Genomic DNA, 23,442 nt, shown 5'->3' with positions numbered 1-23,442 from the left:
TTTTCTGCTGCCTCCACTTGCAATGTAGAAGTATCTTGCTCAAAAAATTCCCCATCATTAAGCTCGCTGAGACAAGTGTAAAATAGCTGAATGGTTTGAAAGGTTAGTATTGTTGCCTTACTGGGAGGATTCAGAGCTGCACCGTCACTAGCAAAATACTACTTTAGTGCCCTAATAGTGTATATTCCAAAAATGGATAGTCTAATTTAGCAGTGGCATGTCTAGTTTCTTATGGCAAGGAGCACTTCTTCCCACCCCGACATAAAGAAGTGATTCCAAATACTTAAAAGTTGCAGTATTGTAATGGTTGTATTTCCTCTGGAATAACTTACGTTCTTTTCTGTGTAAAGATGGTAAACTACACTTGATGGGACTAAGATGGAAAGCAGGCTGGAACTCCACTGAAGCGTAGTGATGGCAGAGTCCCAGACGTAGGACTGTATGAAGGCATGAGGGAAGCCCTGGTCATGTTTTAGCTCCGTATTGTCTATTCTGGGATGGAAGTGTGAAGGAGCAGACAGGCCCTCCTCCCTTATGTAACACTGCGCACTGTGGAGTTGAATATATGTTTTAGAAAAGTAATGGTGGTGATTAGTTGGCCATGAAATCATAGGCAATTTATTTTTTTAAATAAACTTAATAACAATTTTTGTGCATGCTGATTTTGAATGTCATTAATGTTGCAACAGAGCTTTTGATGGATTGGTACATCACCTGTGAGCAAACGCAAGACAAACAAAGATGAAGTTCACCTGAGCTTTGAGAAACCCAAAAATCATAGTTTGTTATCTGTGTTCTGAGGATTGCCATCAGCTGCTCTTACTGCTCAGATATTTGCCTTATAGTCAGATGGTAATGTTGTTTCATTTGAAATGAAGCAAGTGAATTCACTGGTGCACAGCAACAGTGACAAATCCATTTTCTGGTGCTGGATTATGGTCTTAAAATCAAAGGCAGAAATTATTATTTAGTTCCTGTAATCAGTAAGTGGCTATGTTTCAAAGAAAACTAGAAATATTTGGTATGGGGGCTAGGCGGTAGCTTATGACAGAAGTTCAGCTGTTGTTTGAAAGCATATTTCAGCTCCTACTTGTACAGTCACTTTTCAGTGGCTCCTGAAAACCGTAATTGCAGACCTAGTAAAAGCTTTATCTTGTTTGTGTCTTTCAGTATTGACTCTTTGAATTGATGTGTGTTTGAAAATGAGATGAGCTTAAAAGGTTTAAGACTTTTAGGTTAAGTAAATCATGTGGTAGTGAAGACTGTAGATCTGTCAAGTTATATCGTGTACCATTTAAAGAAAAGGAAAAAAAGATAAGATTCATGGTTTAGTCTCTTCTCATTTTAGCCTCTTTTGTCAGTGTAGGCAGAACAAGGATTAATAATGTTCGGTCCTCTTTCTAGTCTATTTCTGGTCATCCAGAAAACTGTGTTTTATTTAATTTGTTTTGTACTTGAGTTTTGTGCTTAGATATTGTTCTGGTGTTTGAAAACTAGAAAATGAAGTTATTTGTGGACTTTATTCCACGTTCTAAGCGCAAGCCAGATACTAGGCACTGTATAAACACAGGAAAAATACATTCTCTACCCTGTTGAGCTTACATCTGAAAATTATATGATGATCAACATGGCTTTTGTAGAACTGTCTTTGCATTCTCCAGCAACTTGTAAGTATGTATTAGTGGAAAACAGGGTGTCCAACATGAAACTCTTTGTTCCAAGATTACTAAATGTCTCAAAATTTCTCCAGTAAAATTTTGTCAAGATAACATATGTAAATTATGCGGAAAATTGATGGTGGCATTTAATTCCAAATAAAATTAAATGTAGGCGATGCCCTGCATTGTATGAAATCCTTACAATATGTTACCAAGAAGTACGCATTCTTAAAAAATAACTTTGTGGAATTCAGTAAACTTGGTTTTCTGGAATTGTGTGCAGATTCTATCATCACTTCTGGAATGCGCTCTTTCCCTGGGCCAAGGATGCCAGACAGAGCCCTCTGACAATCTCTTTATCTGTAGGGTTGTCTATAATGTTAATTAGTGAACTCTTTGAGAAACGAGCTTCCACAAGTTAATTTATGCATAAAACATCACTGAGGGATGTGTTTTACCTGTTTCACAAGTAGGGGACTGAAGTATAGCTTAAGAGACTTGGCTTGGGCCACACAAGAAGCCTGTGTCATAGCCAGGAACCAAAAGATTCACATTTCATTGCCTAACCACAAGACTTCAGAAAATAAAATGTTGAACAAAAGCAGATGCAACACTGAGGATTTGAGTCTTGGGTACGATTTACAGGGTGCTTAACTCTCTGCCCATAAAACTGGAAGCGTCTGCTTTGAAAGGCCAATAATGCTTATGCATTCCTGGCAATTTAATTGCAAACTGCCAGTCCGGCTGCAGAGATTTCAGCCTGCCTTGTATTTCGGTGGTCTTCGGTGCAAATCCAGATAGTGCAGGATTTTCATTTTCTACTGACACTTCTTTTTTTTAACCCACTGATACAACTTCATAATAATGATTATTTAGGGCTGATCCCCTGGCCCAGAGGACTGAGGAAAGGGAATTTCAGTGTTATTCCTTTCCAGGGATTTTTAGAATGGTCAGCTTGATGTCTGAAAATCACAAGGCAGGAGCTAAAATCCTGAGGTTGGTATGTCAACTTTAAAGCTTTCTTTGGTGGATTTTTATTTTCCTTATGTTTGTGTTTGTTTTTTGAATATGTGCTCTCTAATCTAGCAAGGACATAATAAGCTCTTGAGACATAATAAGCTCAGTAAGACTTGAAACACTATTTACCTATTCAAGTATTTATGTGGCTTCTATTCCTACTGATGTATCCAAGTACAATATGGTATTTAATGGATCCTCACAGATAGGAAGCCTCCAATCCTAGTGTTCTATAGGTATAAACTGAATTACAGAAAGGCATGTGCCCAGCTCCATGAAGCTACTTAATCATTTAACTCCTGGTGTTTTCAGTGAGACCTACACATCTTACAGAAGTTAGATGCACACATAACCCTGTAATAGTTACGTGACTTCCTCTGGCTCTCACACACAATCCTTGTGACAGCACAGGGAGTCGAAGTCAGATCTTCTCAATCCCGTAGTAGCAATCCTGCATTAGCCTGAGAGGAAGAAATGTTTACCGTATTCCTCTGAAAGAAGGCAGGAAAATTCAGGCTAGAAGGAAAGGACAGGTTTTAATTGTGAGGAAAACAAGCTGTTGGAACAACTTCTCTTAGAATTGGGGTGCGTTTTCTATTGCTTGATGGCTCTATGCGCATAATAATGGCATTGTAAAAAGAAGTGCCTTCTAGTATCACTGGTGTATATGGGCATCATACAAAACCTGCTGAGTGATAATTCCATGGTTTCTATCACACAGAAGGTGCGATTTGATTAGAACGTTACCTGCCACCCTTATGTTTCTGTAAACTTTTCCTTAAACTGACCCCACCATTCTGATGCTGGAAGCAGCGTGTTCGCAGAATTTATTTCGGTCCTAATCCTATGATATTTTGTATCATGCAGTTGTATCTCTTACGGTCAGAAATTTTGGAATTGGGAATATGAGGAAGGAGAATGGGATACAGTCTGTCCCTAAATGTTGTACAGCTAAAATAACACATTGGTCAACTATCCTTCCACAGTGCAATTATTTTTGCACATACAGAAGACACCTCCCTGTAAATTCCTTGTGACATAAGGTTTCTGACTAAAATTAGGTCATAGCTATTTAATTGTTCAGGTGTCCACCCATGAGGGAGCTACAGAGAGCTCTTTCAATTCCTTGCAATCAAGTAAGTAGCAGTTACTCTCATTTATCCTCTAAGGAAATAGTCCAGCAAAAATAATACGTTGATTCCTTAGCCCCTCCCTGTCACTAATCACTCTGCTCTTGTAGCTACGTACTGACTTGGCCCTCAGCACCAGTGTCCAAGTACCTCAGTCATGAATTTTCAACTTACGACACTTTGGTGATGTAAGAAAGCGTTGTCCTCATTTCACAGCTGAGGAATTGACACATCAAATAAGAGACTTGCTTAAAGTTTCACAGCAATACTGGACATAGAAACCAATGACTTATTCATAGACTATTCTGTTTCTTGGAAAACTAACCCTGTGTTCCTTGTACTTCTGCCTGCTACCCCAGATCTCCTCTTACCGATTTAGCAGACTAACAGTATAGTTCTGTGAGTATTTTAACCTCCTATAAGCTGGCGTTGCCAAACAAATGCACCCCTCCCTTGTGTGAGCACAAGCAGCATCTCTGCAGTCACGTGGGGAATTAAGTCAGGAAACTGATTCAGGTTAAAGTTAATCCCCCAAAGAACAGTTTCAACCTGAGTTGTTCCCTCATTTGGCTCTCGCAGTGCAGCTGTACAGGCACCAGGACAAGGTGGGGAGAGGGAGGGGAGGCCAGCTCTGTTTAGTGACTGGAGATTTCTGCTCGCTAAAATGCTTGTGGAGTTAGTGGGGTTGAGTTCTGTACTCTCCTTTCCCTGTTGGGCATGTAAACAAAATCAAAACCTTAACCAAAATCAGTTCTGGTTTCTTCTTTCTCTCGAGTGCAGATTGCATGCTTTGAATTTTCCCCATGTCTGTAGAACCCACCCAAAGCACGGTGACGGGGCAGCTGAGAAGTTCAGAGTGCAGGGGAAGCTGTGGATGAGTTCTTACTGTGGTGACATTTTAGGCCTTCCTTGCATGGCAAGTTGGTCTTGTATGGCTGCTATCATTAAAAATGCTTGACTCTATATAAGCTTTTTCTGTTTGAAATTAAACTATTTCTGAGGAGTTACAAATGCAACCCAAAAAGAGCACTATTACCGGGGTAAGTACGTTTATAAAGGGAATCACATAGTTTATGTGTTGCAGCTTAATGCCACATCTCACCTTGCACTACTTTGACCTATGTGAGCCCAAGTTACTTTGCCTTTCTGCTTTGAGTGATTCCATAGAAAACAAGACAAATTGGAATTGCGTGCATGTTTTTTAGTCTTCAGTTGGAGTATTCTCTCCAGGAGCTTTCTGCTGTGACTTTCACGCAAGAGTCATACATATGGGGAGAACCCCCTGTTTTGCTGATCCGTCTCTGAAAAGTGGCATTCGGAGAGCTTCCAAATTGCTGTGCCGAGGTGTGCTTTCAGCTTTCAAAACAGTATGTGTTGAATCCTGCTGCTTCACTTGAAGGACTGCAACATAGGAGAACCTGTAAGTGTGGAATGATGCCCTCATCCTGACTACATCTGAGGTCCAGAAAACTTTAAGTAGGGACCTTGGCATGCTAATAACTTGGTTGTTGATGACTAAGGCAGGAAGAAGGGTGCCAATGACATTTAAAAGGAGACTGAAAGAAGGAGTTCTCGTACTTAAGAAATTGCTACAGAAGAGAACAAAACATTTTCTTTAACAACTCCTGTTAACATTTTTTTACACAGGGATGCTATCTTTTCACCTGAACTGCCCTATGACCCCCGGAAAATCTTTTTTGCTGTTTTTGTGGCTGAACCCTGTCCCCCCACTTTTCTGCTTTTTTCATCTGGCTGGAGCGTGAGGCCTCGCTGGGAGAGTGAAGAGGGTGTTGCAGATGGTTCTCAGTGCCATAAACTTCTGGTGCAAAAAAACTCTGGCCTGTGTCAGCTGCAGCCACTGTTCCAACCCAGCCATCTCAGAAGCCTCAAAAGAAACATGTGTGGGATTGTTGTATTCGGTTTTTTTGTTCAGGCCTTGCTCAAAGGCTCATGATTGGGACATAAATCAGTTTGGTTTTCCTTCTCCACTGAATACAGATCGTAACATTACAGCACAGCCACTTTGTGTAGTAGGAGCCTAACAAAAACCAGATTTTAACATGGTCACTAGTTCCTTTGAAGGAGGCAGTGTTAGCAATTATGATCTAGACTAGACATTGGTAAGAACTTACCAAATAATTACAAGCTTCCTAAAGTAGTATAGTATGTGTAATTGCAGGTTTTAAAATGTTATTATGAGGAGTAGTTTATACCGAAACTTCATCCTGCTATTTGAAACCAGAATCCATAACTCTCATCATGCCACAGCAAATGCTTGTCCTTCTCCACAGAAGAATGTAGACTTGCTTTATTGTAAGGCAAATGTTCTGTGGTACATTATTTAAATTAGCATATAATAGAAACCTAATTGCCCACTAGGGCCCAAAGCTTTAGCTGGTGGAGATCAATGTGCTTCCACTAAAGTCAGTGTAGCAATGTTGATTTTCACCCCTTGAGGATCTGGCTCAGCAGCTTGTTTCTATTCCAGGCATTGTTAAAGGAGATAGTGTGTTTAGAATATTAAACCATGGCATTGTCAGAGATAGTCAACTCAATTTATGTGCAAGTGAAGAGAAATAAAGCGGTAAAACCATTATTTTTATCTGAGGATTTCAATTTACATTGTCGATTATTCATATTGACTGATCTGGTACAACAGGGAAATCATGAGCGTGGGGTCATCTTGTTGTGGTTTTAATTTCCTGCGTCTGTAGTTATCTAATCCTCTCAGTGTGAGCAAGCATGATTAGTATTTATTTCTATTCTGTGTGCCAGTGCCCTGGGCCAGGTTCTGTGCTAAATCCAAAGTGACTCTCCTACTTAATTGGCATTAACTTGTGCTGCAATAATATAAATAAAAACTTGCTTTCTGTGTAAAGCACCCGCAACTCCCCAAACAGATTTCTTCTACATGGATGTTCTGCCCTGATGCTAGGGCTTGTGATGTATCTGTTTGTATTTTTTATTCGGTTTGGAACTTCTTCTAGCAATGTTTTCCAAATAATACTTTGGGAAACACAGATTTGGAAAGAATCTGGCTGCTTGTTAACCGTTGAGATGCTACCAGGAGTGTTCTTAGAGCTGTACCATTGGTCAATACATTGCTACAGTAAGAACAACAGCTGTCTCTCTGGAGAGTCAAATACCAAAAGGCACAATAATTCTTCACTTTGTCAAATGGTTTTTACAATCATTTGGAATGCTTGCTTAGAGAAGCTTACTTTACTTATGAATGCTCCATTCAAGAATAGGGAAACTTCAGGGCTGAGCTGCTTCTTTGTGGAGTTTGCTTCCTCTCCTTTCACTTCCACTATTCTCAGAAGATCTCTGGCTGCTCCCCCACTTATCTCTGCTTCCATTTGTCCCCTGGGAGCTTTGGATAATCAAAGTTATGCTGCAAGTATTCTTCTGAGAGTAGGAATGGAGAAGTTCTGGTTAAACGTTTTGGGTCTTTATCAAGGACAGCATAGTAATTGACTGTGTGTGTGAGCCTTTTAAAATAGTACACTGTTAAAACGGTACAAATTTGGAGCTGCCTGGCATTCGTTCTTGTCTATTTTCTGATGCATGCAGAACATAAGCATAGAAAGAAACATCAGCAAGAATGAGGGGTAAAGACTGTCTTGAAAGGGTTGAGAGATTATGTTTGTCGTTCTCAGTAAGTTGTTGTATGGCTTCATTCAGCTCTGGTTACAAGGTGGTTTTCTTGTCCTGACAAAGTGATGAAGCTTAGCTCATTAAGTGGTTTGGATTGTCTTTGGATAAAATGATTACAATAATACAGGTGCAGTTTCTATTATTTTCTTCTAACTTTTATCAAGCCTCCTTTATTTGAGGAAACAAATCCAATACATTCACTACTTGCCAGCTTCTACCTTTTGGGGTGATTTGGCCTTTAGAACCTAGTGTTAACCATGTGAAGCAAGTCGGGTTTTTTCCTTTTAATCTGTCAAATGCATTTAGCAGCAGTTGAGTCAATCATTTTACTCTGTAATCTCCGGTTCGTACTTGTATTCTACCCAATGCGTGTATTCTGCCCAGTTCAGTGGGACATAGGATTGTCTTCTCCTTATTGTACTTTCAGACTTGTTTGAAAAAGATGTCAGTATTCTGTGTTTGAGTTTTTTTGGTGGCCATTTTGCAATTTCGTGATTTTTATAAATGAAAGTAATAAAGTATTAAGGCATTCATATAAATGTTGATGGTAAGTCAGCACATCATCAAGTTCCTTTGTTTTCAGTACTGGGTTTTTCAGCTTCGGGGGGGGGGTCACTTAAAAACGTGGGGACACATTGAACATGTGTGGCCGGAGACTTACATAACATGAGTCATCCCATGCTGAGGTAAGGAAGCCATCTTAGAGCCAAGTGCCCGAGACCAGCATTGTGTTATCTCCATTGCAAACATAACAAACATTAAAATACAACACCAAACGTGGTAGCTTTTCTTTTCCCTGAGTGGTAAATAGTGTTAGATAATTCATGATGCAAACTGCTGTTATTTCTAGAGTATGTGAGCCTCTGATGGCATAGCAGATTTTCTTACCTCTATAAGTTAGATGAAAAGCTGAACGACTTTGAGAGCAGCAAAATATGCCAGTAGCTACACTGCAGTAGATCAGCTGATACTTCTTTGCTTGTATCAGTTTACTCCCCAGTGTGATCAGAGTGGTATAGGTCTTATGCATTGTGCTTTTTGCCTTTTTGTTAGGAAGAAGCAGGATTGCAAAGATAATGGGTGAAGGCACTGGAGCATTCATGGCAATAATTTCTAAGAGTTGGAGATAAATAAGCAGGCAAAGTTGAAGACTTATCTGGGTGGGGATATTAGCATTTTGAATGTTCTCTGCACAGATGTAGTTATCACTTAATTGACTTTACTTTAGGGAACACTAAAAAATCACTTCACAGCTGTAAAGGAAAAACTTCTGCACATAGTCCGTAACGGCTCTGTTCTGCTATGCAAGAAACCGAGGCTGTTTTACTACCGATGTCACAACGAGGAAGGAGAAAGCCTGCCTCAGATCTGCCACTACACAAGCTCAGTTGTGACAGTCAGCATCTTGCCATTCCTTTACATGTATTCTCATGATTACCTTCATTAGCTTGAATCACAGCTGTCACCTTGCCTCTTTCTTGATACAAGGAGAGAGTCACCACCAAGTTGTGGGAGTGGGGCCTGTGGTCTCCAGAGGCTCCCAGACTAGTCCTTTCCCCAGAAGGGCAGTGGCTGCTGTAGTTGCCATTTCAGCACAAGGCCCAGCTCATCGCCCACAAGATCAAGTTGCAGCAGTTGGTCTGTAGGTCCGTCTGCCATGCACACCCCTCCTGTCTGAGACCCGGGGTCTGCTCAGCTGCCCTTTCTGTGAGTTTTGAAGCCAGCGGGGAATTCTGCATTCAGGGCTGCAGCAATTTGTGCTACAAATGGGATTGTAATTGACGGCTCCCCTGAGAGGCAAGTGCAACGTGCAGCGTGCCCATTTACCCGCTGCACACATGGCTGCTGACAAAGCTCCCAGCTGCCGGGCTGTCCCACTTGTGCAGTCCGCCTGGCGGGGGGTAGGCACGACTCATTGATCAGATGGAGAGGGCAGGGACGTAGCCACCTTTTTTCCTGTCCCATTCTCTGTGTCATCTGTGGAGGTGAAGGAACCAGGAGAAGACCAATTTGTTTGTTTCTAAACTTGCTTTTCAGTCTTCTGTCAGAAACAAAGAGGGTTCTTTTGAATTTTAAAGGATTTTTGTGGAAAAATAATTGATTGTATAATATTTAGAGAGGCTGCAGTCGGACCTGTCATTTGCCTTATTTTGCCAAGAGCGGTCTGGTCTCTTGCAAACAATACTGTGCCTGTATGAATCCAGAGAGTGAATTCTCACTGAGCCCATTACTAGACTGAGATGGGTGTTCGGTGCCTGAGCACCTTTGGTTTATCACCCTGCTGATTTGCTGAAGACAGCCACTTTTGTCAGAGTTGTGCAGCTGATGTCATTGACACCCTCAAATCAAGGGGGTCTTTTCCTGTAGAATAGTTACTTGGTTTGCTTGTAATCATTATTTTAAAATTTGCTATCTAAGCATGTTAGGGTTTTATTGGTATTATTCCTTCAACAGCAATATTGGTTACTCCAGGCATTGTTTAAAAGCTTATTTTTTTGCATTTCTTAAAGAGAGATTTGGCTTAGAGCAAAATCAGTAAGGGGAAAAGAATTAGGAAATCAAACCCTTCCTTTCCCTTTTCGAACCTCTCGGTTTTCCAACCTCAAATAAGTACGTGAAAGGGGTTTAACAACTTTAAATTGGATTTTGGAATGTCAGATGACTCTAATAGCCTTTGTACACAAATAACAACAGAAGAGCTGATTATTGTTTCTGGGCTCTGCGATGCACTTATGTAATCATTAATCTTGGCACTTCTTTATCTCCAGCAGATTAGGAGGCCACTGTCATTTTGAAGACTGCCATTAAGTAGACTTTGTTAGTGTTTAAATATGTGAAGCTTAACTTTAAGCTTCCTTAATGTATGCAATGGAGGTATCCTGTGCATAGAGCATTGCAACAGAGCTGTTGTAGTAAGTTTCAGTCACATATCTGCTGCCACAGTCTGACCTCAGACATGGTTTTATGTACAATGTTTGTTAATCAGCATCTGAAGACGCTCTGAAAGCTTTTTAAGTGTAAAGCATTAATATATCTGTTTGAAACAGCAAGCAAACTTGCTTTATCTACTACCTTTGAGTTGGTTTAATCACTGAGAGGCAGGAAATTAAATGCTATGAAATGAGTAGGCAAAATAAAGGGTTTTAATGAAGGTCGTAGCACCTAATCTAATTGTGGCAAAGGAAGAGCTTTTGCTAGACCTTTTCTTTTCACAAGCTTGTAATTTTCTAAAACATTTTTGTGGGCAGCTACATTTTTCTTCCTTTCATGATCCTTGTCACGAAATGAAGGTGGTTTTCAAACACTGAGTATAGTATATACAGACATCATGAGGATATAAAGAGGCACAGAAACAGAGCCGAGTCCAGGGAGATGGCGTGAGCATGGTTGGTGGGGGACAACACTGTAATACATAGTTTGAAGAACACGTTGGGAGAAAATCTTTCTCTCTGGCAGGAGTGTTTTTGAGACTGTTTGATAGACTGATGGTGGGTTTATTTTGTTGTAAGCTAGAGCCTATAAAATTTTCATCTTCTCTGATACCATCCTGCATGTTCTCCCTCCTGGTGCAGTTTTTGGGGACAGGTCATAGTGTTTTCCTCCTGTGCCCTTCTACAAGACAACATCTGAGGGAGGAGAAAAACGCGTGCCCGACTGCAGACAGGCAGAGCTGGCCGCCCTCCCGTGGCTTCCCCCTGGTCCCTGGCCAGCTGGGCGGCCCCAGCCCACTTCACAAGGATGAAGGACTGTCATGTAACTTCATGCAAGTCAAGAAAGTACCGCTAAGATTACAAAGAAAAAAGTTCTACCACCATGAAACCAGACTGATGCAGTCAATGGTCAAGAGAAGGGGAAGGGTGTCAGTTTGAAGTATGACAGAAATGCCTTGTAAAACCATTCTAGGTGATGGGAGGCGCTAGTATAAAAGCTGCGGGTAGGTGAAAATCGTCATTAGCAAGAAGCATGTGTGGCCATGCTTAGTGCAGTGTGTGCAGGTGTCTGTTTCTATAGACCTGTGTGGTAGCAGGGTCTGGCAAGTGTGCATGCAACCTATCCAGGTTGTCTTGAGCGAATGGTCAGTGTGGGGGGGAGTGTGTAAGTCTCCTTCTCAAAGCAGTATAATTAAGCGTTCAGAGAAGTTGTACAGGTGTTAGGGAAGAACGATGGCAAAACTATACTCTGCATCAGTTTTTCACTGTCCAGGCTGTCTTCTAGGCAGTTGTTGTAGAAATGATGTAGCTTTCCTCTTGATCCCACATTTACACAAATACTGCTCCCTCTGAGATGGGGCAGGGGCTGAAAGAAGCATCTTTCTTGGAGAGGAAAACATGATTATTTGTTCAGCAGAGATTTGACCCTGTATCACAAAAAAGGCTGTAAGCTCTTGATAACGTCTGTACTTTCTAATGTCTTCAATATGTATCAGGAGACATGTATCAGCTGTAAATCATTGGTTGGTTTTGGACTTCAGTGACATTTTCTTTTAAATGGAGGAAACATAGGTATAAGTAATCTATTTTGTGCTCCCCCCTTCAAAACCTAGGGGAGTAGCTGAAGCTACACTGGCTGAAGTGTCCCTCAGTTTCATTAATCCTCTAATGACCTCTGAAGAGGACTTGTGAAGAGGAGCTGTGACAAAACAACACATATACACTAGAAACAGTGGCAATGGAAAGCATCCTTGGATAAAAAAAGTGACCCCGTGTCAGCTAGAAAGATGCAGGATACAGACTTCAGAAGAACCTCTTTTGTGAGGTTTGAGGGAATCTGGTTGTGGTTTGCTTCTAACAGCTGTATATTGCAGGAGGAGTTGTGGAATTCATGCTCCTCAGTATTGACTGCCATGTGAATCCAGAAAGGAGGTGTTGGAGGGAGTTAAAAATGAGCGAGTGCAGCTACAAGGCTTTTTACTGTTTAGAGTTCTGAAGTTGGTTTTGGTTATTGTTCATCTCTTAGATGAATCATCTGAAAATGAAAATTTAAACTAGACATTTAGAGCACACCTTTGTGAGAAACTAATGATTCTACTTGGCATACAGCATCAAAGGAAGCCTTTTTAATGACATCAAATTCATGTACAGCCAAAAAGAAAAAGAAAATATCTTAAAAATGCAGATGTAGTCACTTCACAATGATGGAGTTTCTAGTATGGGTGAATTTTTTTTTTTTTCCCCTGCAACTTTTTCTTCTAGAAGTAAATTCAGGTTTTGAGTGGTTTTTCATCAAAGTACAGCTCTCTTGTAAGGAAGTGGCTTCTGCACCAGGCATGTTTGCCTGGCTTTAATTTAATCGTACAAAGTCCCATTTCTCAATACACACAGTGATACATCCTGCAATTTCTGCAGAGGCCAAACCCTTAATAAAATTTGTGCAGCCTGGCAAAATGGCAGGACAGAGCTGAATCATGACAAACACTTTGTTTAAAGGAACGCTTACCTTATTGGGTTCCCCCCTGCTTTGTTACCTCTTCTGCATTCGTTCCGTATTCCTTTTTCCAAACTGACTGTTCCTATCTCTGGGGAACCTAACTACTGAAGTGGAACTTGACTTGGCCGAATAGTAAATATAAAGGAAAGTATGTGTGTTGTGATAGAGAATATGTGGTGGTGATGGGTTGCTAATTGGAGACAACCTTCTAAGTAGTAGTATCAGGAATTATTAACGCTTGATCTGAAAGCTACATGTGTATGAGTAGAAGGAATGAAATTGCAGCGTTATCCACAGTTAGATAGTGCTATAGTCTCACTGACCTAATGTAATGTCCCTTTAATGATTCAGGAGCCTGTCACCTTGTTAATGAATTTAGTTGAAATTGTTAATAATTTTGACACTATGTTGCAAGTGATTGGCTTTCCCAGGTGGCTTTTTTTAATCTAGTAACTGTAGGTGTCATTTGATTTGTGCTAGTAGTCTAATGAGACCATTGAACTGAGATGTAATTTTGCAAATGGCACAAATGTACGTAGCTTCTTAACAAAATCAAATGACTGCAGTTTCATGTTGTATAAAAGGAAGTCTAAGACTAGCACCGTTCTAAAAAGCTAGTAAAAGATCCTTCCTTAATGAACACTAGTGTAATTTAACCAGCAACTAAGTTACTCTCATAATCCTGCATACAGTAACTATACACTTTGTAATAGGGACTAAAATGATTGCCTTCAAAGTGTTGATAATTTAAGACTGTTTGCAACCTATGAAAAATCATTCAAGTAAAGGTTGTGCTGTGATACTTCTATCTGACCTGCTGAAGTGGTGCTTAAAATTGACGAGTGGTTGGTAAGTTGTTTTCCTACTGCAAGCAAATAAACAGAAATGTTGAGATGCTCCCCTAAGCCAGTACATTTAATTAGGGAAGAGAAGGTGGCAGGGCAGTGTCGGAGTTAACAAATTCCAGCCTTCAGAAGTCCAGGTCCAACACCTGAGAATGGGAAATTTCATATAAAATGGGGGCTCTGTGCATTAATCTGTGGAGCAAATGTCAGAGGTAATTTAGATTTTCACTCCGAAACGGTACATTATTAAAATACTGTCTTTATTAAAATAAAGTCTTTATTAGTTTCTTCCAGAGAATTGGGAAATTGGGCAGAAGTACAAATACATTTAAGCTTTTTGGTACAGGTTTCTTTTTGGTGGGAGGGGGGAGAATGTATTTAGTATTGTCCAGCTAGCTCCAGCAAATAAATGTACTCTGAATTATGTTCTCCTGCAAATTTCACTTTCTGTTTTCTTCTCCATTAATACTACAAAATGGAAGACCAACATACAGACACCAGCAAAGAGAAATCGGTGTCGATTAGCTTTTCCCAGTGTAAGAGAAAAATAAGTTGCAAAGACTGTGAGAAACCTCAGTGTGATTGAGTGTATAAGGGCACTTTCCCTGCCTCAGGGTGCACATGCGTCTTGGCCTACCAGCTCGCTGCTTTTTTCTTTTTTTTTATTTGACAGACAATATGCATTGGTTTGTTCTAGCAGCACAGCAGCGTGGTACAGATTGTTTCATAGTAGAACTGTGCTTATGCCCCTGCTGCAGGTGTTCCTCTTCACAAATGCCCAAGGTTAGTGGTTATCTCTAGGAAGAAATTAGGGATGTCAAAACCTGAGTGAACTCTAGAATCCTGTAAAAACATACAGTGTGAACTGACATAAGCACTAGCTTGCTGTTTACTGAATAAATGCAGTAGCAAATCAGAGCAGAAAAAGTCAGCGTTGGCAGTTACTGTGGTAATAGCTCACACCTATGTTGCTTCTAAAACTTGTATTTTGTGTAATTTTGTCAAGAGCAGTGTTTTGTAGCTGTGTAGTTAAACCTGTAAGCTTTGTTTTTAAAAGCTAAAAAAGGAAACTAACAGTATTCAGACAACTAGCAGTCCTATTGTATAGTTTTGTGGCAACTTTTATCTAAGCAGTGCAAAACGCTGGAGATTTGTTTGTCCTGGAGATCTGCTCACTGGTTTCTTGGGTCATAAGATCAAGACCCAAGATTTGGCAGTAAGTACCAGTCACCTAAGATAGCTGTAGATAGAGGTAGAGATAAAGGACGATTATCCTGATTATGTAGATAGAGCAAATGAAACACCAACTAGCATCCCCATTCACACAGCAAATCAGCACTAGAATGAGGGTTATAGTATCTATTTCTTGACATGCAGTTCAGGGCTTTGATTAAAACTATATTACATTTCATTAGAGAGTCACATGATTGCAGTGTCAGTGTGTTTTCTTTTCTTGTAAAAAAACCTATTTTTCTGAATTGCTTTATTTAACAAGAATTCCCTTTAGCCTAGTCTTCAAATTAATCATACTCCAAACTGTGTTCATCATAGCCAGTATAACTACTGTTAATTTTCAGCCAGAGAAGAAGAGAGGAATAAAATGGTTAAATGTTTATTCATAAGCACCTGAGCCACCAAGAAAGAAAGCGAGAAGTGGAAATATTATGGGACAAAACTGGTGTTTTAGGAGATTTGGAAGTCTCTTCTGACCGTATTGAAATAAACAAACCAGTCGTCAAATGCTTTGGTTTTGAAATGCATAGGACATTGCATAGTAACGCTTTTCCCTTCGTTCTTTCCCTGTTCTTGTTCTTCGCCACTAAGTTCGGTTACCGTGTCTTGTTACTGTGCCTGTGTGTTACGTCTAGTGAATGAATCTTCTCCTCCAGTAGAAAAAGATAGAATTTGTATTCAGAGTTGGTGCTTCGGGTTTTCTTGGTTTTATCCTCTCCTCAAAGAGTTAGTATCATTATTCTCTATCTTGCTACAGTGTACATCTCTTGGTGTATATTTCAGCCATCTTCATGATTTGTGTTTAAGTTCATGAAAGTAGTAACAAAGCTGGAGCTTTCGGAACTTCGTAGACTTCACAAACTCGGAAGATGTTAGTTGTATGCCCCGGGAAGTAATGAGAGATTGATTCTCCAAAGAACTACTTTTCCATGCTCCTGGACAACTGAACACATCCGGATGTGGCAGTCCTGATTATTTTGAGCCTAGGCTTGCAGTTCAGTGGTTTGCTATTACAGTTTGGTCTGTGGTATGGTTTCATAATGCGACCAGAGTCCCAAGCTAGACTTGTCTCTACTTGTCATTCCTTCAACAAGGAGAATCAAATCATCTAGTTTTCAGCTGCAAACTAGATTGCTGGTCTTTTTTCCTCAAAAGTACAAGTGAAAATATGTCTTCAGTTGCTTGGTGATACAAATGTTGAGATCCCAAGTTGCACTGCTGGGTCAAAAAAGAATGAGAATATTTCTGGATGGATAAAGCCAAGACAGTGGAGAGGTATAAGACTGTTATACAGAAGGAAAATAAAAATCACTTAGTGTCGCACACATGACTGAGAGGGAGCGAACATCATCTCTTCAAGTGCCTCAAAACCGTGAATTGGGTTTTAGCTTGTTTGTGCTCCTGAACACTTGCAGAAGCCCTAGATTGTTTGTGTTGGGATTTCTTTTTGGTTTTATTTTTCTTTATAAGAATTAAGAATATTATGATGGTCTATTAAGGTTTTCCAGCAATTTTCTATTTGAATATAACATTAAAAATATACATAGAGACCTCACCGCAACAACTTCACAGAAATAGTTTTGCCTATTAGAGAATCCAAACCATTTTCCGTATAGCCTTCTTTCATTAGGTGTTCAAATGTCTTCGTTGAAGCCAGTGCTTCATGTAATAGCAAAGCTTTAGTTCTTTAAATTAAAATTTCTGTAAGTAAAATTTCTTGACTTAAAGTAAAACAATAAACATACAGAAATAGTTTTGCCTATTAGAGAATCCAAACCATTTTCCGTATAGCCTTCTTTCATTAGGTGTTCAAATGTCTTCGTTGAAGCCAGTGCTTCATGTAATAGCAAAGCTTTAGTTCTTTAAATTAAAATTTCTGTAAGTAAAATTTCTTGGCTTAAAGTAAAACAATAAATAAAAATGTCAGTGATCCTGGCATGAGAATATGAGCTCTTACTGCACTGTTCCCTTTGACGTGTCCAAATCAGTAAGAGAGGTTGAAAGAATTTAGATTTATTCCTAAAAGTCAGTCTTGCAAGCCCTAAAAGTGCTCAGGTTGTTCGGTACTATTTATCGTGCATCTCCTTTAATACTCTTCGAAGCCAAATGTTTTTAGCATTATGGAGTGCTGCACAGTATCAAGTGACCTACTAAGAGGGATCCAGCTGTGTTCAGGCCCAAAGATCTAGTCTTGGCATTGCAGCATTTCTGCCTTGTGTGTTTGAGGTGTTGCTCATACTTTACTTTTAATTAATACTTTGGTGGCCATGTTCGTTTCTACTCCACCCATCACACCCACAGACTTCAAAGGATTTGTACCAGCGTAACCTCAGTATTTATTTTATTTTATTACTAGTGTGATTTCCTTAGGAAACAAGGCTTGGAGAGGTTGTTTGTGTTTGTCTGGTTTTCTGCCCATCACCCCAATCCTCCTCATTTCCAAAACTATTTCAGCCAAGCTTGAGAGCATCAGCAGTTCCAAAGATGTGTTCCTACACGTTTCATGAAAATTGAAAAACATACCCAGAAAGACACCCAACTAATACTCCACCAAGGGACAGCGTGCAGCCTGAGCTCAGCTATAGATAGGAGAATTTGTAAAGGAGAGGAAGATGCAAGGAATGTCCCACGTGCTGGGAAGGCTTCTGCTGGAACTTCAACCTTACCAGACCCCAGAAAATCCGACCGTGAGACACAAATCTCCAGGATACCAGGCTTTGTTCGTTCTTCTCAGGAGCTTCTTCTACTAGCCATATCATTGCAATCTCCAGCAGGCCTGCTCGTGGCCAGAATGCCATTATGGTGGGGATTGTATATAGAATAAACAATCCTTTCGCGCAAGGAGTGGGCAGGTAAATTCCATCAGCTCTTGATCAAAACACTTACTGTGTGTTCTAAAAATGCCTCAGACATCTACCAACCAGCTGTCATCCTTAGAAGTACACAGGGTTTAAGTATTTTAATATATATGAGTGGACAGATGGTCACTTAACGTAGTATATTAATGGAATGGGCAGAGCTGTGCTGCCACTGGCTTTCAGTTCAGTAGAACTGCAGCATTTGTAAGCTGCAGGTGTTCGGAGGCAAGTAATTTGCAGCCAGCTCAAATTACTTAGGGTACATGACAGCAAATTATTTAGGTAATGAAGCTGAAAATGCGGGAAGATTAGAATATTATATAGTAAAATCATTCCTTGTTAATTCAGTTTGTGATCAGATATTATGTTGCTTTAAATACCACATTACATGCAGTACCCTTGTTTGAGTCAATGAATATGTATGAATATGTCGGTGAATATGTATGCCTCCTAATTTAATCAATATCCTTACAAACAGCACTAGCAGTGATGTCTGGCACAAACTGCATCCCTTTAGAAGCAGGTTAGCCCAATTTGTACATGTATCATATTTATTTCAAAGCCCTTCTGAATTAGCTGCAAAATTGTACATACCCTGTGAAGTGGGGGACAGGCGAGCTACATTCAGGAAAAAAAATTTAAACCTTTCTTGCAGTCAAAGAAGGGATAGCTTCTTAAGCAGTACGCTGAGACTCAGGAGATACCAGCTGCAGTCCTGGCTGTTGTATGTACCCTACATCTAGCCTCGAGGAAAGTCCTCAGTCCAGCTAGCAATTTTGGTTAGGGTGCTTTCTCCAGAAAGCCAGTGGATCAGAGAAGGATGCTCAGTGCCCAGAGAGGTTTTAAGAAATAGAGACCGGTCTGGCAGACTAACCAGTATGTGCTTAAGTCCATCTTTACTGAGTCAAAAAGGAATGTGTATACCTGGAATTTTGTGATACCGCTGCCTGGAGAGCTGAAGGGTGGGAGCTGTGATGGGGAACTCCATAGAAATGCTCTTACCTCAATGGTGCCAGCGTACACAGGCGATTGGGACCCTATGTACCACGGGAGGGGAAGGGAGCACTTCCTACATCGCATTTTCTGGAAAGGAAAAACTAACTTTTCAATTCAGAAATAGTAAGAGGCAGTAGGATTCACCTTTCACCTTCTAAAAGTTAGGCTTGTAATTAAGGCGTTGTTAAATTTCTTCTCTGGTGAGTGAAGAGGAGGCATCTCCACTCGGGTTCATTTCGCTTGCCTTGAATGAAGTGAATCATGCCCCTTCTCCCTTTTTCCTTCTCACTTTCGCTTTCTCCCTTTCTTTTTTTCTCTCTTTCTTCCTCCCTTCCTCATCACTCTAGGAGCAGACAAGACAATTAACTTCAGCTAACTACCCAACTTTCAAGATAGCTCAGGTCAGCTTAGGTGAATCTCACCTAAAAGGCAGGAATGGGGACCAATTTTTGCTTCCATTGAAGAGCCCATCCCAGGATACCAAATCTGAGGTTTCATACCTGTTGTGAATTGGAAAAAATGTGATGTATGTGAATGTACAATTTTAAAATAACAGTGTGAAAGCAGGAGGAGGAATGGGAAAATCCTTTTTCTACCCCAAGACGATTAATTCACTAGAAACAAACATTTCGTTCAGACACACTAACAGGGAGGAAAAAACTTCTGTCTTTGGACAATAATTTTTTATTTTGAAAAATGTTTTCTTTGGGGTGGACTGGTAATACGCTTTCCTGTGTTGAGGCTCAATGTGATGCTACATAAACGGCAGAACTGGGGAGAAAGATGCCCCGTGCTTTACTTGGCTATACGGGCTCTTGTCCTGATTGGAGTCTGCCCAAGGAGTTAGAAAAGAAGAAACTGAAGATTATGATGAGCTTGTACAGAGCATTTCCTTACAAATACAGAATTAGATTTCTTTCCTTCTCTACTGCTCAAACCAGACAAGGAATAAAGCAGCATTTCATGATGCGGGGATTAATAAAGAGGGAGAGGCTGTCTAGAGGGGTCGGTTGGGGGACGGAGCTTGAAAAAGGCAGGCAAGCCTGGTGAAACCGTTCCAGATTTGGGGAAAGAAGTGAAGCCTGGCGTAGGAGGGAATAAAGCATATTCTTCTATTCCGGATGCCAAGAAACGATGTCGTTTAGTGCTCTCTCTGGTTGTCTGGTAGGCATGTTCACTAGGAATTAGGTGGAGGCAATCATGTAATTTAAGCATACCAGAGCTACTTCAGACAATTGCCAAGTGAAGACGCAGTGGATGGAGGAAGAAGAAGGATTCAGGGGAAAAACACAGGCTTTTTTCCCCTGTAATACTTGGGCTCAAGTTCCTGTTCTGTCTGATTTTGAGCAAATCAAAGTCTGCACTCAATTTTCCTGCTGTAAAATGAAGATCAGATGACATTACAGCAGAAGGAAGATTACCAGGCGTTCCAGTGATAGGATTAGCTACATGTTAGTCATATATACTGAGAGATCTTAGTGGATGTTAGATGCCTTTTCCTATGGAGATGAATTTGCCTTGTGTTTGACATCAGTTTGTAATGATTACTACCTCCGGCCCTTAATGGTCACTTCTCTCTCTCAGGAGCTGTTTCTGTAGCAACTTGTTCGATGCTTGTGGTGGGTCTCTGTGCTTGAGCTTGCATTTGTTGCTCTTGGTGGTTTGTTTGGGCTTTTACTCCTATTCATTGCTGCCTTTGGCACAGGACATCCTTGGTAGTATTCTGGAGCACTGTTATTTCAGGGTGTGAAAGATTCTTAGGCCTTTAATCTGGGAATACAAACTACATCTGTCACCTGGGTATCTGTAGCGGTTTCTAAGCAACCACAAGAGTTTATTTTTTTTCTGCAATTCATATTTAAGAAATAATTTGCTCATGCAGGAACCAGAATCAGCCTGAGCACCACCCCAGGAGACAGAAATTGTAAACTGTAATTTAGGCTAATTCTAGTCTAAAGCATGAATTAGAGTATTTTATATAATCTTGGAAAATATACCATATAAATATATGTAAGCACAGAACAGGTACAATTAATGTGAGCACAGTAGGAAGCTTTAAGTAACTCTGGGAATGTGAGAAACCAAGTTGGAACATATTCTTGACATGTAAAAATATTTCCCACCTGCCTTGTTTGCATAAGAACAAGGTTTTAGCAAGTACATATTTGCATGTCAAAGTTAAAAGTGGGGAAAATATTTTCACCCTTGTAAGAAAAATGCATAATCTTGGCACAGGCAATTTGCATTTAGTAAGTTTAAAGTACCTAAGTCCTTTCATGCTATATGGAAAGTGTATGAACTTGCGACAGGGATTCCATTTCAATGAGTTGATTTGCAAAGGCAACCATGTGGAGCAGTAATTGATCTGATGTCTTTCCGTGCATTAATTTGTAATACAATTGGTTGTGGCAGTCCCAAGCCATTTATGCTTCTGAGTTTCATCGCACTGTCTTGTATCTCAGAGTGAAACGGTAAGTTGAAGTTTTAAATGCTGCGTGCTTAATTGAAAGTAAGTACCTTGAAGATGTAGTAAATTTGAGGAAACCTGGAATTCTAAACTTACACCTGATTTGGTGCCGCTGCTAATACGCACAGCGGTTGGCAAATGCTGGCACAGCTGGAGCCTGTGAATCTGTGGAGATTCTCTTCTAACGGTAAAGCACCCTGGAAAATGCATTTGGGACTAATTATGGCACCTTTTAGACTGTTAGTAACCAAGCTTTAGGCCATCACTTTGAAGGCATGTTACGTTCCTTCAGAAACGCTCTGCAAATGTCCTGTTGCTTAATAAATAGGGATTGCATAGACAGGCTTCATGGGTGATTTAACTAATGTGCTGGATATTGTAGATAAACAAGATCCAATTATATCATACCTATTCAAAACAAGGCAGTAATTATGTATATAAAAGTGAAATGTAAAAAATACATTGCCATACAAAATACATACATTGTTGAGATAAGCCTTGTCACTACCCTGTCAGAGGAGTTGGAGAAGGCTGTTGATTCACTGTAGCAGAGTAGAAAAATAATCATATATTGAAAAGGTACAACTGGGAGTCAGTAGATCTATTGCGGAATTTGCCCACAGGATTGCTCTCTGAATTTGAACTGCACGTTATACAAATTCTGAGTTTCTGTGAATTTCATTCTGTTGTTCAATTCGCTCATGTGAAGTGGGGTTATGCTACCCTTTCTGCTCAAAGCTTTGTTCGTAAACATATGATGCTCTAGTAATAATTAATGTAACACATTAATAAAATAGCATACACTTTATTTTTCCCTTTTATTAGTTCATTTCCTGCTCCATTGTGTTTAATGTGTTAGCTGAGAGCAAAGTGATATTAAAACAGTTTTTGGAGAACTGCAGGGAGGAAGTACTTCCTTCCTTAAGTGTCCTAATCAGACCTTTTAATTTCAGCCCATCATTTTGTTGCTGTAGGGAAGGTGGGGGATTAAAGGTCAAGAATGCAAAGATCCTTATGATGGAAGCAGATGCAAGTGGTGTTCTGCTGTATGAAAATATTTTGAAAGCTGCTGGTACAGAACTGTCAGGAAAACAGCAATGTAGTCCCATAGCTGCTGGGCACTGCTTTCCTCAGCAGAGCATTTTAGCTGCTATTAGGTTCCTGGGAGCAAATGCGTACTATTTCGGGTACTACTCAGCTGCTCCGATTGCTGCATTTGATGTCATCTGGAGAACATTTTGAAGGAGTATTTTAGCACAGTCAGTGCTGTGCTAAAAGTCTTCTGGTCTTCTAGTTTATAGTTATAGTTTTGGCCTGATCCTGAGCTATGATGTTGGGCTGCAATGAAATGGAGTACACAGTAGCATTGGGAGGTGATTCTTGTTTAATAATAAGCAATTGGTTAGGGATTTAATGGCATGTAAAATGCAATGTTTGTAAGAGCGGACATGACTTTTTGAAAACAGTGTTAAGCGTACAACTGAAGTTAAGCTAATGCATTGTAAGACAGTATTAGATGCGATTTTATGTGTTGTCACAGTCTGGATAGCCATAAACTGGATGAAATAAAAGCTCTCTGAGACAATCGGGCATCTTGTGGATGGATTTCCGTGCCTCACGGGAGATTAATAACACTTCTGATGTTAATATATCACAGTTAGAGACACAGCAAGAGTTGGGTTTGTACTCCTGTTCGGACTAAGCCGGTTCAGGAAAACTAATGTATACCTGATCCTAACAACACAGTGGCAGAGAAAGTGCTTTCTGGGGATTTTTTGGTTGTCTACCTAATGTGTACAGTCTGTGTTTGTGTGAGCACATGCAAGCATATGTAAAATGTGGACTGCTGGTCTTCGATACTGTAAAGCACTGCCTCAGCACGGTCCTATCCAAAAAGACTTGCCAGCAAAATGACTGCAGCCGTATACTCCAAAGGCAGTTGAAGAGATATTCCCGAGCCTACAGGAGTCCCTTCTTAAATCCATGTATTCAGATGGGAAGGTGCTGTGATTTAGAGATAGATGCAGAGAGTTTTGTCACACACTAAACTGAATTCAGTAGGTATGTTTTATATGTATGAAGTTCAATTTAAAAAATTAGGGCTTTCATATCACGTATCTCTATGGCATTTTCCAGTCTGCGCTGACTCCTTTG

The 23,442-nt window shown here is 40.2% G+C and overlaps 1 protein-coding gene across 1 annotated transcript in view; it reads left to right on the top strand.

Annotated features, from left to right (window-relative positions):
- Window positions 1-23,442, top strand: part of RORA (RAR related orphan receptor A) — a 119,232-nt gene that overhangs the window by 69,487 nt on the left and 26,303 nt on the right. The gene's annotated exons all lie outside the window — the stretch shown is intronic.

This window comes from Aptenodytes forsteri, unplaced genomic scaffold, assembly GCF_000699145.1.
Source record: "Aptenodytes forsteri isolate BGI_AS27 unplaced genomic scaffold, ASM69914v1 Scaffold239, whole genome shotgun sequence".
NCBI classification, from domain to species: Eukaryota; Metazoa; Chordata; class Aves; order Sphenisciformes; family Spheniscidae; genus Aptenodytes; species Aptenodytes forsteri.
The sequence above is the reverse complement of the archived record's forward strand: the minus strand, read 5'-3'. Positions and strand labels throughout refer to the sequence as shown.